Source organism: Patagioenas fasciata, chromosome 3 (genome assembly GCF_037038585.1).
Source record: "Patagioenas fasciata isolate bPatFas1 chromosome 3, bPatFas1.hap1, whole genome shotgun sequence".
Taxonomy (NCBI): Eukaryota; Metazoa; Chordata; class Aves; order Columbiformes; family Columbidae; genus Patagioenas; species Patagioenas fasciata.
This window is the reverse complement of record NC_092522.1, coordinates 97,448,605-97,463,552: the sequence shown is the minus strand read 5'-3', so window position 1 is coordinate 97,463,552 and position 14,948 is coordinate 97,448,605. Positions and strand designations below refer to the sequence as shown.

Below are 14,948 nucleotides of genomic sequence, written 5' to 3'. Positions count from 1 at the left end.
TATTGCTTACTAGACAAAAGGTGAACTTGGCCCCTTTGAAAAAATCAGTGTTTTCTTTGAAATTTTTATGTTCTGTGTGATTGGTTCAGAGAGCATAATTTCCATGTCACATGAAATTAAATAGGTACTACTAAGGAACTTCATAATTTGAAAGTCCTGAGTGTTTTATCAATAAGTATTCATAAATCAGGTTACTGTATGTTTTTCATGGGAAGAAAAATAGTTGTAACGGTCAAATGGCATACAGACATTCTTAAAGCAACTATGAGAAAAATCATCTTTCAATACTCATTTATCAGTTACAGCACCCAAACCACATCTTTGGAAATACAGTTACAAATAAATATGTTTTGTTAATCTCTGTTTAGGAACAACAAACTTTTTGCTTTTGCTATACATGGTAGCATCAGTTTGGTGTCTAGAAGAAATACCCACTGAATAACAAGGAATAACAGTGCATGCACTCCTCAGCGCTTTGTTTACTTTTCTTTTAAGTAATCAATCAGTCAAAGTACAACCCTCTACTACAAATTAAATATCTCAAATTCACTGACTCTAGACAAAGTAGAAAGATCCGTCAGAACAAATATTTCAGATGTTTAATTCTTTTAGAACTGCTCATTTTTTTCTTGACTTCATTTATGAAGTTCTGAGGAAATTACTACCAATGAAGCACTACAAAGTGGTATGAACTACCTTCTCTATGCTTCATTTGTAGCTTGGAAAGCTCATTAGATGTATTATGTTAGGAGAACAGGGTTCAATTCTTAACTGGCCCTACTGTTATGGGTGTCACTGAGGTGCAGAGAACCAAACATAAAACATGTTCCATTCCTTCTTTTCACTTCGGGGTTTCACAACTGCCTTTGAATTATCAAACTATTCTCTTTAACCACAGGGAACATTATGTCAGATGGAGATCACCCAAGCACAGTAATTTCCTACACTACACAACTATCAAGTCCTACCCTGGCTTCGTGCCAGCAACCAAATGAGATGCAAAGGTCAATTTAATACAAATCAGACAATTAATAGCATAGTTGTATTGTACCCTTATCTGTATTATTAAGAAATTGCTGGTGTCCCCATTAAATGGAAAAAATACATAGAAGTGCCTGTCTAGAGGCTCAGATTTAAGAGTCAAGACAAGATTTAGTCTTAATGAGAACTGTTACTTAAATAAGGTAAGGAGGTGTTAGGAGTATTAAAGGTACAGAATATAGAACAGAGTGTTTTAACTGTGGATTGTCAATTAACCTGCTATAGCTGATATTGTTGTAAATTACTTGATGAAAAGGCAAAACCTCAAACATATTTTTTTTTTTCAAAATGATCATTTCATTCACTGCATTAGATAAAAACTCAAGATGATTTCTAGGATTCTCAAGGAAAGAAAAAAAAAAAGAGGTAATATCTGGTTTTGTAAGACTACATAAAGACAAGATAGTAATTACTCAATTTCTTTTTGTTCTTTTAGCAACTTGTAAACTCAGATAAAACATTCTAATAGTGCTAGAAAATACAAAAAAGTTTTCATATACCTTCTGTGGCAGTGGCACACCCCCTTTTCTCCCTCCCCCTTTGCCTTCAGTGTGGAAGATACATGCACACCCCCCCTCTTCCCCAACACCTCCTTCCGCTTCTCCTGCAATGGGGCAGTTAATAGCTTCTTTTGTTTAACCCGCTGCCGATTAGCCAGGAGAGGGGAAGAGGCGCCCATAGCCAGAGTGGGGGTGCAGAGAAGCTTCTGGAATGCCCACAGCCAGATCTGACAAGACTATAAAAACAGGGATCCCACCGAGACTGCCCTTTGCGTGTGTCCTCTCAGAGCAGCAGGCCAAAATGCAGCCAAGAGCAACCCTCCTCTTGGACCAGGACATCATTTAAGGTAACCTCCTGAAAAATGGGACTGCCTCATCTCCACGTGCAGGTGAGTCATAATTCCTTACTGCTTGGGTGGGTGTTTTCCTCACTAGACAAGTGAGTGTATTTTCCTGGGCTCAGGGACTGCTCTGGTGTTGTTTTTGGTGAGCCACGTGTATGCACACTGTGGATCTCCATTATTCTTATTTGCTGTACACCAATAATTTCCTAAACTGATATCCAAACCTGTATTTTATGTTACCAGAGTGCTAACTGATTGTATAAACCCTGTTTCTAATTGGTTGTTTTCTCAGACTTTCCCGGAAAGAATAAAAGCCTGTTTTGGACCTGGTTGTCCGCCTAAAACTAATTTTGGGGTCCCTCCGTGACATCTTCTAAAAGGAAAAATGTAAATATGAGAGATGTTCTGATGCAACTTTAGGTTGTTTCCTAAATAATTTAGAAATTATATAAATTTTTTTGAACTTATTTTCCAATATTTTGTGTTTAAATAATGCCAAGTTTTATAAAAGCAATCTAAAAATATAAATTATGTATATATAAACTGCTATATTAATCAAACATATTGATATATATTTAAGCATGAGATTTTGTTATTGCCTGTAAATTGATCTGCTCTATTCACTAGGAATAAGTTCGGAATTTTTTTTAGAAACTGTATATGTCTATAAGATGCAAAGAATAATCAGAATGGTTTTACAGGTATGTTGGCCAGAAAAGGAAAATTGAAGAAAATGTACCTTTGTGATAAACGAGAACTGGTGACAACCAACACAGAGAAGGCCGAGGTATTCAATAATATTTGTCTTTTAGTTTTCAGTGCTAATCTCTCTTCCCCCACCTCTCGAGACTCTGAATCCCCAAACTCTCCTGGAAGGGACTGAAGTAATGAAGTCCTTCCGGTCTTGGGAGAAGGTCAGGCTTGAGACCATCTGAGGAACCTGAACATACCTCATTGATGAGATGCACTCCTGGGTCCTGAGAGAACTGGCTGATATAGTTTCCAAGCCACTGGTCCTCATAGTTGAAAAGTCATGGCAGTCAGACAAAGTCCCCACAGATTGGAAAAGAGGAACACCATGTCCATTTTTACAAAGGGTAGAAAGGAGGACCCTGGGAACTACCCATTAGTTAGCATCATCTCTGTGCTTAGGAACACTGTGCCTGCCCAAGACTGAGGATGAAATTAGCTGCTTAATCTGTTCTGCATTGGAAAATTTATATTAGTTTTTATTCTGTTCTTTCTTTCCATACTTTTAACACGGGAAATACATAACAATCTTTATGAATGGTAGCAATGGGGTAGAATTTTTATATGATGGAGGTAAAGTCACAAAGGATAATAATGGCAAAGACTAAAATTCTTATTTCTTTTATTGCTGTGTTATAAACTTGCTTACTCATTCCGCTTTTCAGTGGCGTGCCAGAAAACTTTTGGTTAATGAGAACATCAGGAAGATCTTTTCCACACCAGTGCTTTCTCCTTCAAGCTCCTGAACTGAATCATGGAGTTCAGTGCAGGTGTACAACTAATCCTCAAGGTCCACCGGACTGTTGTAAGGAGTACTGCGCACTGTGAAGGTATGGCAGTATCTCATCTTAAGCCCCCATCATTTTTTTAGGAATGTCATGGCTTGTTGCTTGCATTTTTGCTGAGCAAGTATTAGGTTATTAACTCTTAGGTTAGAAAGAAAGTAAAAAATACATGTATTTAATTGTTGTTAATAAAATTCCAGATGTGTTTAGGTGCTGTCCCAGTCAACAATGGCAAGTCGATAAGTCAGTTACAAAACTTTCAGCTTTGTCTTTGAAAAATACTAGGACATTCTTCATTATTACAATATAATTATTGAATATTACAACTATTACAGTAGTCATCACCACTGTTTGTAAACCAAGCTATCAGTTTGAGCACAGAGACTGAACTATTCTCTCATCTTCTCATTTCAGTGTAAGGAAGTGGTATTAATGTACCACTGCTGTGGTTAGTCAATAAGGAAGTTCAGGTCCTTGGGCTGTCAATTTGACAATGGGAAGTTTTATTAGCAGTGTTATAAACAATAGCTTGGTTTCATTTCATTAGTGAAGTCCAGGGCATAAAAAGATTAAACAAGGGAAGAAATATTATCCAGTGATTTTGATTCCTCAATATACTCATATCTGCCATGACCAAGTGATAAATACCTTTCCAAAGTGTGTAAATGTGTACAGCAAGAAAGTGGCCACACAGGAAAAAATTTCACCTGTCTCCAAATAATTCATCAGTAAGTGAGTAAAGAGCAATTTGTCTTTCACAGAGTAAATTGGTAGGTGTATACCAATTTCACAGTGAAATTACAAAATAAATTCCATTTGCCTTTATCAGCTGTTAGAATAATGATGGAAACTGAAATAAAGGAAAACGAAACTGTTACCATTGTCACACATACACCAAAAATTTCTTAATTTAACAGACATGTAGATGGTGGCTTATGTGAATTATATGCACCACCTGAAGTCTTCCAGTTGAATCTGAAGTGTTGGCTAAAAAAGCCTAGATAAAATACTTGGGGAGTGGTACCAGGTAATAACAGATATGCAAAGATTAACTCTTTATTGCATGCCTCGTCATTCTAAGTGTCTGAGAAGTTTGCATCATGGAATGCAAAATACCTGTAGTAGTATCATGACTAATACTATAGTTCATGAACTGTAAATGCAATGGACCTTGCCACCATTACATCTCAGAAATAAAAGTAATCTGTAAAAGAACACTGCAGTAAATCTAGACAGAGTATGTCTTAAGACTCTTGGTTAAACTGGCTGAAACAACTTTAATTATTTTCCTTTGTTCATATGGTGTATAAAGATTGTTGAATATTATGCAATTCAACATGTTTCCTAAGTTAAAACTGCTATCTGTAAAACATTCTATTATTTATTTTGAATATATTAATTTTCAAACTGTTTATTCAACTTAACCAACTTATGCATTGTGGATTATCTATTCAGCAATAGCAAAGCAAAAACACTGAATAATAAACTAGAGTTTGATACCAATAGGCATTGCTAATATCTAAAAGGAACAATATATTACTAGTGTTTGTCCATTAGCTCAGTAGGAATATTGTTGAGTGTTGGAAGTTGTTTAAGCAGTAGAATACTAAACCAAGTCTCACATTTCAGCAATTCCTGTTCTTCAAATAAAAGAAAGTATCAAGAACTTCTGCAAAAGACATGTAGCATACCACTGCAAAGGCATCTGTAGTGGTCCAGACTGGAATACCATTCTGTATCAAGGCATTAGTGATCCATGGAACAGTTAACCTGAGCAGGCATGTACTGTGCTGGGCTATGTAGCATGTTGTCCTGGTTTTGTAGAACACATGTAGAACTTGTCCCTGTGGTCTGTATTGTGCTGCGTGCATCCTTTGACCGCTGGATAGACTTTGCTGGCTGATTTTAACAGAGGAGTCTCAGTATATGTGACTGCACCAGCTGTGTGTCCTTGCCTTTATCTAAGACTGTAGCAAGAAGTTCTCATGTGAACATCCTTTCTATTTAACAGTAGAAAGGATGAACTGAGTTGTTTTCCTGTAGTAAAATCCCGTAAGATTACCAGAATGGGGTACTCTTTCCATTGACAGACAGGCTCTGCATGGCATTCTGGCCCTGATGGGATTCTATTTGAAGCTACACAACTCGAGGTTCCTTGTAGGGGTATAAGATTGTATACTGTCTTCTTCTTTATAGTATTATTTCCAATATGTCATTCCAAGTGATACTGTATATAGAGTCTGAATGCATTTCTTAGTGGGGTTGTAATGAAACAGCACCTCCTCTTGCCAAACGTAGTTGTAGCCCTGTTTTAAAAAGTAATAAGATAGGTATTTGTGTCTCACTGGTTGAGCCTACGCAGCAGAGTCTGTCTTCTTTGCACTGCCCATCCTGGACATTTCTTTCCATGCTGGGATGACACAGAGGAAAGAAAAGAGCCAAAGACTATGTCCACATAGTATGGCACAAATATAGATGACGTGTGAAGCAAAATAGATGGTGCAGACCCAAAATAACTACTATATGTGTTTTGCCTGGTTTACTTCAGACAAGTTCTAGTCTTGTGTCATGGACTGAAAATCCAGTAGTATTTCTAACGCACAGGATACAATGTGAGCATATACTCTAATTTAATTTCATCCAAAAAGATTCTGGTTTGCATGTATAGGATCATTTGACATTTCAGGCCAACCAAAGCATAGTAACTTGGACATGTGGGAGATTTGCTTTAAAAAAAAATAATCTACTGAACATTTGAACTAAAACTCACCCTGGAGTAGCCTTTGTTGCACCTAGACAGCTGCGGGATCTGGCATTCAGAAACATTACAGAGCATACGAGCTGGGAGAAGACTTGTGTTTCAGCTATGCAATTCTAATCACTGAAAGTTTGTACATTATGAGTTAAGTCACTTTGAAGATGCTGTTGGAGAGAAGTAAGTTACTTAGAAGTTAAAATCTCAGATGAGTTGAGTGGGTTTTGTAAGGAATCTCTCCTTTTATTTATCATCATTGGCTATAAAAGAAACAGTGTAGGTAGGTTTATGAATTTAAGGTTCTCTGTCAAATACACAAGGAACTATCTTGATCAAACTGGTTTCCTCAAATGTGAAAATATGATCTAAAAGTCTAATTTATTTTTTTTATACTATGCTGTCTTCTTCAATCTGATATGCTATGAATCCCTGATATTTCAGAGGCAGCTGTATTCCTTTACTAAAAAGGTAGTTCAACAGTGACCAGTTCACAATAAATTTCTCATAGAACTGAAGAAATGGCTTTTAGAGTTTTTTTGGTAAGTGGATCTGTTAGAGCTTATGTCATTTTAATAATTAAAACCACAATACTAAATACTTATTCCCTCTAGCTTGATGTATTCCTGAGTACTGAAAAAATAAAAATTATAATTGTCTTTTAAAAAGCAGGTATAAGGCTGAAGTGTATCAGATCTCTGTTAATTTTCATCATGTCCTACTCAAAGTATGATACTATAAATAGAAAGCTCCACAGCAACTGCTTGATTTCTCCTTAGCTTTTACAGTTTCCAAAAGTGAGACCTATGCTTTTAGAATATATTCCTGATACACATGTTCAAAAAAATTTGTATTTTCTCATTCTGAAGACAGATTGGTACATCTTTTTTCTGCTTTAAAATTTCTGAATTAGAAATCAGAAGATTACACCCTTTTACACAGAAAACATGAAACACAATACAAACAAACAAATGAAATCTGCAAATACAGTATGATTTGGCTTGTTCTTAAAGCTGGAAATAGAAGTGAATATTGACCCCAAACTAGAGAAAAAGGATTTGGGAGGTACACTGCTGGAAAGAGAGATAAAAAGATTATGTTTCTGCTACTATAATAATGTGTAAGTGTGCCTTTTGCCTGTCTGATGCATAAAGAAAAAGTTCAGAGGACTTAGGTACTTTTCTTTCCTTTCCAGTTTAATTGCTTCAGTCTTTACATCCTTGTCCTTTTTCTCATTTTTCAGGATATATGTTCTCTATTCTGTGTACTTTTGCTCCCATAATCCTCTGCTCACATTCTTCCTTTAGTAAAAATAATGAAAATGTATTCCTAATAATCTGTATATTCAGGAACGTGACACAAAGAAAATAATAATTTGCAGGAACAAATGGACAAAGTTCTATTTGCTTGTTTTCCGGATCTTTCTTCACGAAGCCTATATTTGAAGCAATGAGCTCACACAATCACATGGTAATGTTCAGCTCAATGTGACAGCAAGCTATATTTCAGCTTTTACTTTAAGCTCTAGTTGAGCTGCAATGCACACTTTTCTTATTTAGGAAATAGAATTTTATGTCCAACAAAGGGTATTTCAACTTTCAACTCTAAATTCTTTAACAGCGTTTTTTCTTTTTCCATATTCGTAAAACAAGACAAAGATAGATTTTACATCAGACTGGATGCAACTTTCAGACTAGTAGACCACAGAGATGAGGTACACCAAGTTTCTTTTCAGGTCTGTCTAACTATTTGTGTATTTATCTCAAGGATTTTGCAGCAAATCCTTCAGTCTACAAAGACAGACAAAATTGCACTGTTTCCTGTTTTGGGCAGGAAAAATTAAAATAATTTAAAAACAAGAGTAAAACTGTCACTCATTAGAATGAAGGTGCTTAAAAAGAACAAACACTAATTACTTTGAATACTTTTAATTAAGGAAGACAGCAAAACAAGTAAAACTGAGCATTATTACTGTCACTCAGGTCATGTGGCTTGGAACCAGAAAACACAGTGTGGTTTGGTATTAACAGTCTTGTTCATAGTCCATGACCATGGAGAAAACAATTGGTAAAGTACCTTCCCATCAGCCTCACCTCCTTAAATTCCTGTCTTAGGTGCAGCAGGAATTCATTAAAAAATAAATTTAAAGAAAAAATGTTTTTGTGTTTTGGGAGAGTTATTTTTACTTTTGCTACACAGTTTTGGTTATTAACTAGAGTTCTATGAAAATCTGCTTACCATGTTCAAGGTTTTTAAAACAAATTATGAAAATATTTAAAAATACTACTTCATCCCTTAAAAAAAAATAGGAACTTCCTTCTCTTAAATTCCCTAAGATATATCAGAAGGGTGCCATAGTCATGTAAAACTTGTGGAATGCAGCTTAGCAATCCAGCACACAATGCACGGAAAAGAGAAAGATCTGTCTAAATTTGTTTCAGTGTGTAAAACGATCTTCTGAGTAGCAGTGTTAATTCCATGGATTACTACAGACCCCCATATAGTGTGTCTATGCATTCTGGCATATGAAACTGTTGTTTTGAGTAACATCTATTAAGTAAGCCTGCTTTAGACTTATTTCTGTTCCTGACAAAATGCAAATGTAAAAGGACACTTTTTTTTTTTTTTTATTGTACCATCTGCTGTCAGTAACATCAAGAGCTGCATTTTTTGCCTATGTGTCCTTCATCCCACACTGGAACAACAACAACTGGTAAAACAGCAACAAGGTAACTCAAGACTCCATCCAGCAATCTGAGGGAAAATATATTTTCAGCTTTTTAATAGGCAACACTTCTCCAAGGTTTCAGTATCTTGGATGGTACTGATTCACTTTGGTAGAGAAAAAAGAAATATTATTTCATTCTTTAAAAAATAAGAGGGAGACAGTTGTCATGCAGCGTCCAATAAACTGATGTTATGTAAAGTTAATCTGTTAGAGCTCAGATGTTGAACAGATCAGCTATCTGGAAGACTCTCCATCTTTGAAGGATTCCTGAACAAAAGACTTGCATCTCCCTAGACACCTGTTTGCTTGTGCTCAACCACCTTAATTTAATGCCAGACTTCAATGACAAATTTGACAGTACTGGGTTTATTGCTGCACATATTGAAACTGGTACTTTCAGCACTAATTCCTCTTGGAAATCTCTTACTGTCTACTAGATTTCAGTCTAAAAGACCTAGTTGATATGGAAATTAGCTCAATGAGTTTTTTCAGTTTGTATTGCTCTGATGTTTTCTGAGAGTTACAGGTAACTCTTACTATGTTTTAGTACATTGATTTTGAGACAAGTACTTTTTGACTTGAGAAATCTGAAAGGAAGAAGAATGCTGCACTGAAAAAATAAGAGCTATCATCTGTAAGCCAGTAACAGTCCCTGCAGAAGAGACATTTATTAAATTCGGAAAGTTTAGCAATGCAACAGTAGTTCTGTCAATTAGCTTCAAAGCTCTTCACCTAGTATGCAGAGATGGCACTGATTACAGAAAAGAAAAATGAACTCTTCAGGTAGAGTGCGAACAACAGAAGGTACTTTTGCTCTAGGGGAGCAAAGGAGATCTTTCCTAGTCTGTTCCTTCCACCGCAGGCAATAAGAGAAGACCAAGCAGAGGTAATTACAAGTGCTAATTTTTATTAGCAATAATCAGCACAGCAACATTAAGTGGTAGATGATATGCTGCAACTCTGAAATTTTATGATGTGTGAGCATCTAACCATGAAGACAGATTACTGAGACATTTAGAAAATTTGATATGAAAAATAGCTGAATGCACACCAATTCAGGAGTCTATGCAAATGACCTCTGCACAACGATTTGAATGGTTTGAACAGATGACACAAAGAAACATTTATCTCATGTTCCTGTTTTTGAATTCTGCAAACACTTTTGTCATTTAAGCACAATGTCTGTATCATTTTTTTTCAATGTTCTATGCCTATTTTTAAGCCACTTTCAGAATTGTTACTTGGTATTTTCCTTGGGTCCACTGAAACTCCAAGGAGGTATATCACAGAAGAAACTGTAGGTCTTTAGCTCAGTCTGGCATCAAAGCACTATCCAATCCAGGAATGGAAGCAATGGCATAAAAACCCTACATCTTTGAACAAATGAATTAAAGGTTCCTTTTTTTTTTTTTCATTCCAAATGTAGAACACATTGAATACTTTATGACTAGTACCAGCTAGTTGCCTGTAAACAACTGATAATCAAGGATGGCTGCAGTATGTAGTATAGCAGAACACATCAGGACATCACTTGAACATATAGGACCAATGTTTATACATTTAAGAACACTACTGGAGCATTTTCAACACTCAGCAGTAGTCCGTTATACATCAAAATTTATCTTGTGAATCACTTATCATGCAAACAACCCTCATAATGCTAATTTCAACATCATGAACTTAGATTTTCAAAGAAGCCTATATGAAATAAAACATTTGGAAAGGCTACAGGCTTTGTCATCGTCAATACTGGAAGTCTATAAAATATTTTTTAAAAGACTGAGAAGAAAGGATGCGTCTGTTCTCACATTTGTGAAAAGGAGAGGAGGGGAGAGGGAGAGGGAGAGGGAGAGGGAGAGGGAGAGGGAGAGGGAGAGGGAGAGGGAGAGGGAGAGGGAGAGGGAGAGGGAGAGGGAGAGGGAGAGGGAGAGGTCTTGCACAAATTGACCTTCATTAATCATTTAATATGCCAAATTATATATTCTTACCATTCACCTAATCATGTAGGAGTATTGTAACCTCGACAAATAACTGAGGCAATAGCATTTCGTCTTGCCACAACTAAATTTACCAAAGATCATCTAACACAGGTCTTGCTTAAGTTTGCCTATGAATTATTATTTAGATAAACCAATGAAATATTTTATAAAGGAGTGCCAGAACTTCCAAGTGTATAAACAATGGGAAAAGAGGAAAAGAAAGAATATTTAAGCTCAATTTAGGCAGCATTTCTCAGTGTTAAAAATCATAAATATATATTTACATAAGCTGCTCAAATACTGTGGTCACAAGATGAGATAGATGTTTCCCTACTATAGTGTCTGTGAAAAAACAAAATTCAACTTGTCATGTTCTGGCAACTAGCATTTCAAAGATAGCTTTATCCTTAAAAAGATTATTGTTCTGATATTAAGCTATAAAAGTGAAAAAAAAAAAAAAAATCAATTGCTCTCCAAAAGTCAGTTATGTCTTCATCTATCTTTGATATCTACTGTAATATAAACAATCCAACTTTTTGCTGTGACTGTCTCACTGAGATTTTTCAATAGAACAAACCTATGAAAATTTTATGACTACCCCTTCCAGACAGGGAATGAACGAGCCTAAGAGAGATACATGACAATACTTATGAATGCTCTTGGAGAGGTGTGACTTTTGTATGTGTGCTGCCTTTTCTCTACTTGTGACCTTCAAAGATAAAGGCTTCCTATTGTAATTATGATGATAGATTTTTTTTTCTTGCATTCAAACTGGCATTTGGTGGAAGCAAATATGATAATTACAGATCCTGCATTAGTCTTCTTGTTATTGCTGAGGAGCAAGCACTGTTTTATAGAGGACCTCTAATAGCATATTGTCAGTAATATCAGTATAAATAAACTTTCCTATATTACTTCTATTGATCTACCAGAACATAACAGTTTAAATCTGAGACAAAACCAAAAAGACTATTAACTAAAATTTACCCACAGAAACTAGTGGTGGGGAAGATGATACTGATTTTCTAATTATATATACTGTATATAGTTTTTTTATACAAAAAACATTTCACATAACTTGTGCATGTGTACATACATTTCAGGTTGTACTGTCATATATAAGCAACCATCTCAAAGATGCAACTGCTGAATAATTCACACTTTCTCAAACACATATTTTCTAAACACACAATTATGCTCTTCTCTAAAATCAATTTTGTAGTTTCTAGCACAATCTTCATTTTTAAGAACAGATTTTTTAAAAAGAAAGTCTTACATTAATTTCTTTTATTGCGTCTTAAATGGAAAACCAAACCAAAACAGAACTCTCTTTAATTTCCATTAACTATAGGCTATATACTGCCAATTTCACATATGCTAGTTTTTACTCTATTCTGTTGATAGTCTTGCAGAATTCTTTTTCACGTCTGTTATCTTCATCATCCCAGCAACCTAACGATGGTAAAACAATCTACTCATCTGAGGTATCTGAGCACAACTGATGGAAATCGATGCTGGCTGGGCTAGGTAGTATTTCACTACTGAACTGCTTGACATCACTAAAATTTATTCACCTATGCTACAACTCAATATATAGTTAGGCTTCAGTTTCATCCTCTTGTCTCCCAAAACAGAGAAAATGCTGGCTGCAAAATAGTCTTATATGTTACTGGTAATAAGGAAATTGAGACTGCTGTTCTCTAAAAATCTTTCTCTACTTCAAGAGAAAATGCCTCATAACTGAAGATGAAATCTTGCTTTTGTTTTGGCTGGAAAGTTATATGAGTACAAAATAAACACAGCTAACACCTTGGCATTAAATCTGACACAATTAATTTACAAAACTTTTCACTCTTAACCAGTTCAGAATTACTTTAAGAAGATAGGTAAAAGGAACAATACCTATGAAACTGATGATATCTGTTCTGTTTTAACAAGTACAACATGTAGGTTTTATTAATGACCTTTCAAATAAGAGGAAAAAAGTACAGATTTTACAGTAAAGAGAATGTTGATCTACATCCTGTACTTTTATGTGATACTGTTTATTACCAGTTGTTCATGGTTCAACAGGATATAGTGTCAGCAGCAATGCCCATAATCCTTTCTAGATTTTGTTCCTTTGTGTGTGTACTAGACACTGCCCATGCATGAAACATCTAATTTGTAGCTAACAATGACAGATGGTTTTCCCATTCATTTCTAATGAGCCATTTAAAAAGTGTCAGCACCATTTTTTGTTTGTTTGTTTAAACTTCTAACTTAACTAAAGTTTTCTGAATAAAAAAGTGAATGTGCTTTTAGAGAACTCTTAGGTGAAGGGTAAAATAACAAGTAAAATTGAGTTTATTATAAATCCGCAATAGAAGTATTATAACAGATTTGGGTTAGAAATAATGAGGCAGTGAAGTCCGTCTTGAAAACATTTTCAGGTATTCTGCTGTTCATTACCTATCTTATTTCTATCCATTCCAGTTTTAATTTGCACTCACCCCTCCAAAGAATACTTTATGCTGGCAGCATTTTTGTTATTGCCCAGAACAGTAGCTCCTCTGCTACCTGGTCACTGAACCTACTCTGTCATTGCAGAGCTGCAGATAGGGCAGGAGCCCTCAAGCTGTTGTTGATGTCACAAGCTTTCAGCCTTCATCCTCACTGTAGTCTCCATTTCCAAATCTCAAAAGCACAGACTCTGCCTGGTCCTCCTTCACTACAGTTAGTAATTCAGGTTCCTGTATCCATAGGGTCTTGGAGATAATGATGTTCTAATCATCTGCCTCCTGCAGGTCATTTACTTGGCAGCAGATTTTCTTTCAGTGCATAACTACCTCTGATAGGGCAAGGGCACTGTATCCTCTGGTCCTAGCCTCAGCAAGAGGCCCCAGACATCTCTGCAGCCCCAGATCTGAAGAATTACATCTGCCCTGAGGAGCTCAGTCTGGTTGGAGGTCCCTAATTTGCTCCTGTGGATGGCCAGCAATAGTGCCCTGTAGCACCTCACTACCCAAGTACATAGTGTCCTCAACAGAGTTTCTGTCCCCCTTCTACACTACTACCTCTGTTGATTCTGTGCTCTAGGCTTGGTAGTTATATACACTCTTCCCAGTATTTGCTGAAAGGATGCTTGACTGTCCCTAATGACAGCTGGAAACAAAAAGCTCAAAGTCCCCATTGAACAAGAGAAGTTGAAAACAAAGCTTGTGGGAAACTGCTACAGCTTGCTATCAGTCACAGCCACCTGCACCTATCCCTTACCAGGAGCAGCAGGCACCCTGAAGCTGCTCAAAGTGTTCATAGCAGTCTTCTGATGACCCCAGAAGTAGTTCCCAGAAAATCTAGCATATCTCAAGCTAGAGCTCAGAAACTGCTGTGCAGATTACTTCATCTGTTAGCTGTCTGCTAGCTGTGTTCATATATGTGTATATCATTTACACTGAAAGTGTTTAAACTACCCTACAGCTACAATGAGTTTGGGTAACTTTTATCAGATTTCATGCACTCTCAAAGATATGCTTCAAGTACCTCATTTTAGAAACTGTTTTTTACTCCCTTCATTTAACCTATGAATTCATCAAATGATCATTTCATTTCTCTTTGGGTGTCTGTAACCAAAAGATGTTATAAAACATTAATTTAAATTATGTCATGTAATGATTAAATATACCAGGAGGACAAATGCTACTATTCAGAAAGGAAAAGTTAAGGTTTGGGACCGAGGCACAGTACTTTCCAGATACTTTATGTGTGTTGTTTTAAATTGATTGTTTCATTGAGATTTTTAATAAAAATGCTGATACCCTTTCAGAAAACTGTCAAATAATGGCCAAAATATGCCTTAAGGGGTGTAAAATGTCAGTGACTTTTTGTAGATGTTCCTGAGATGGCACAGTGATATTTTGTTGTTTGCCGAAGGCAATGAAATCCCTAAAGCTGATTTCACACACTGCAGTATAACAAGCAGCACACTACACATTTCCAGTTGTTAGCAGTGTTACCAGAGATGAAACTATAAAGCACTTGCTGTCTTTGGAGGAAACACTTGTTTGCGCTTCTACAAATTTCTTTTGCT

The 14,948-nt window shown here is 36.0% G+C and overlaps 1 protein-coding gene and 1 long non-coding RNA gene across 5 annotated transcripts in view; one reads left to right on the top strand and one right to left on the bottom strand.

The window, feature by feature from the left end:
• The window catches only part of EYS (eyes shut homolog), an 870,143-nt gene that overhangs the window by 469,220 nt on the left and 385,975 nt on the right, over positions 1–14,948 (bottom strand). The gene's annotated exons all lie outside the window — the stretch shown is intronic.
• LOC139827619 (uncharacterized) lies at positions 1,648–10,644 on the top strand. Of its 4 annotated transcripts, none has more exons than XR_011738477.1 (4): positions 1,648–1,930; positions 2,587–2,672; positions 3,301–3,465; positions 8,822–10,644. It is a non-coding gene; the product is annotated as an uncharacterized lncRNA (long non-coding RNA). The 4 variants fall into 4 exon arrangements; XR_011738476.1 differs by lacking the exon at positions 8,822–10,644 and adding an exon at positions 5,050–6,920; XR_011738478.1 differs by lacking the exon at positions 8,822–10,644 and adding an exon at positions 2,178–2,272 and having other exon boundaries at positions 3,301–6,920.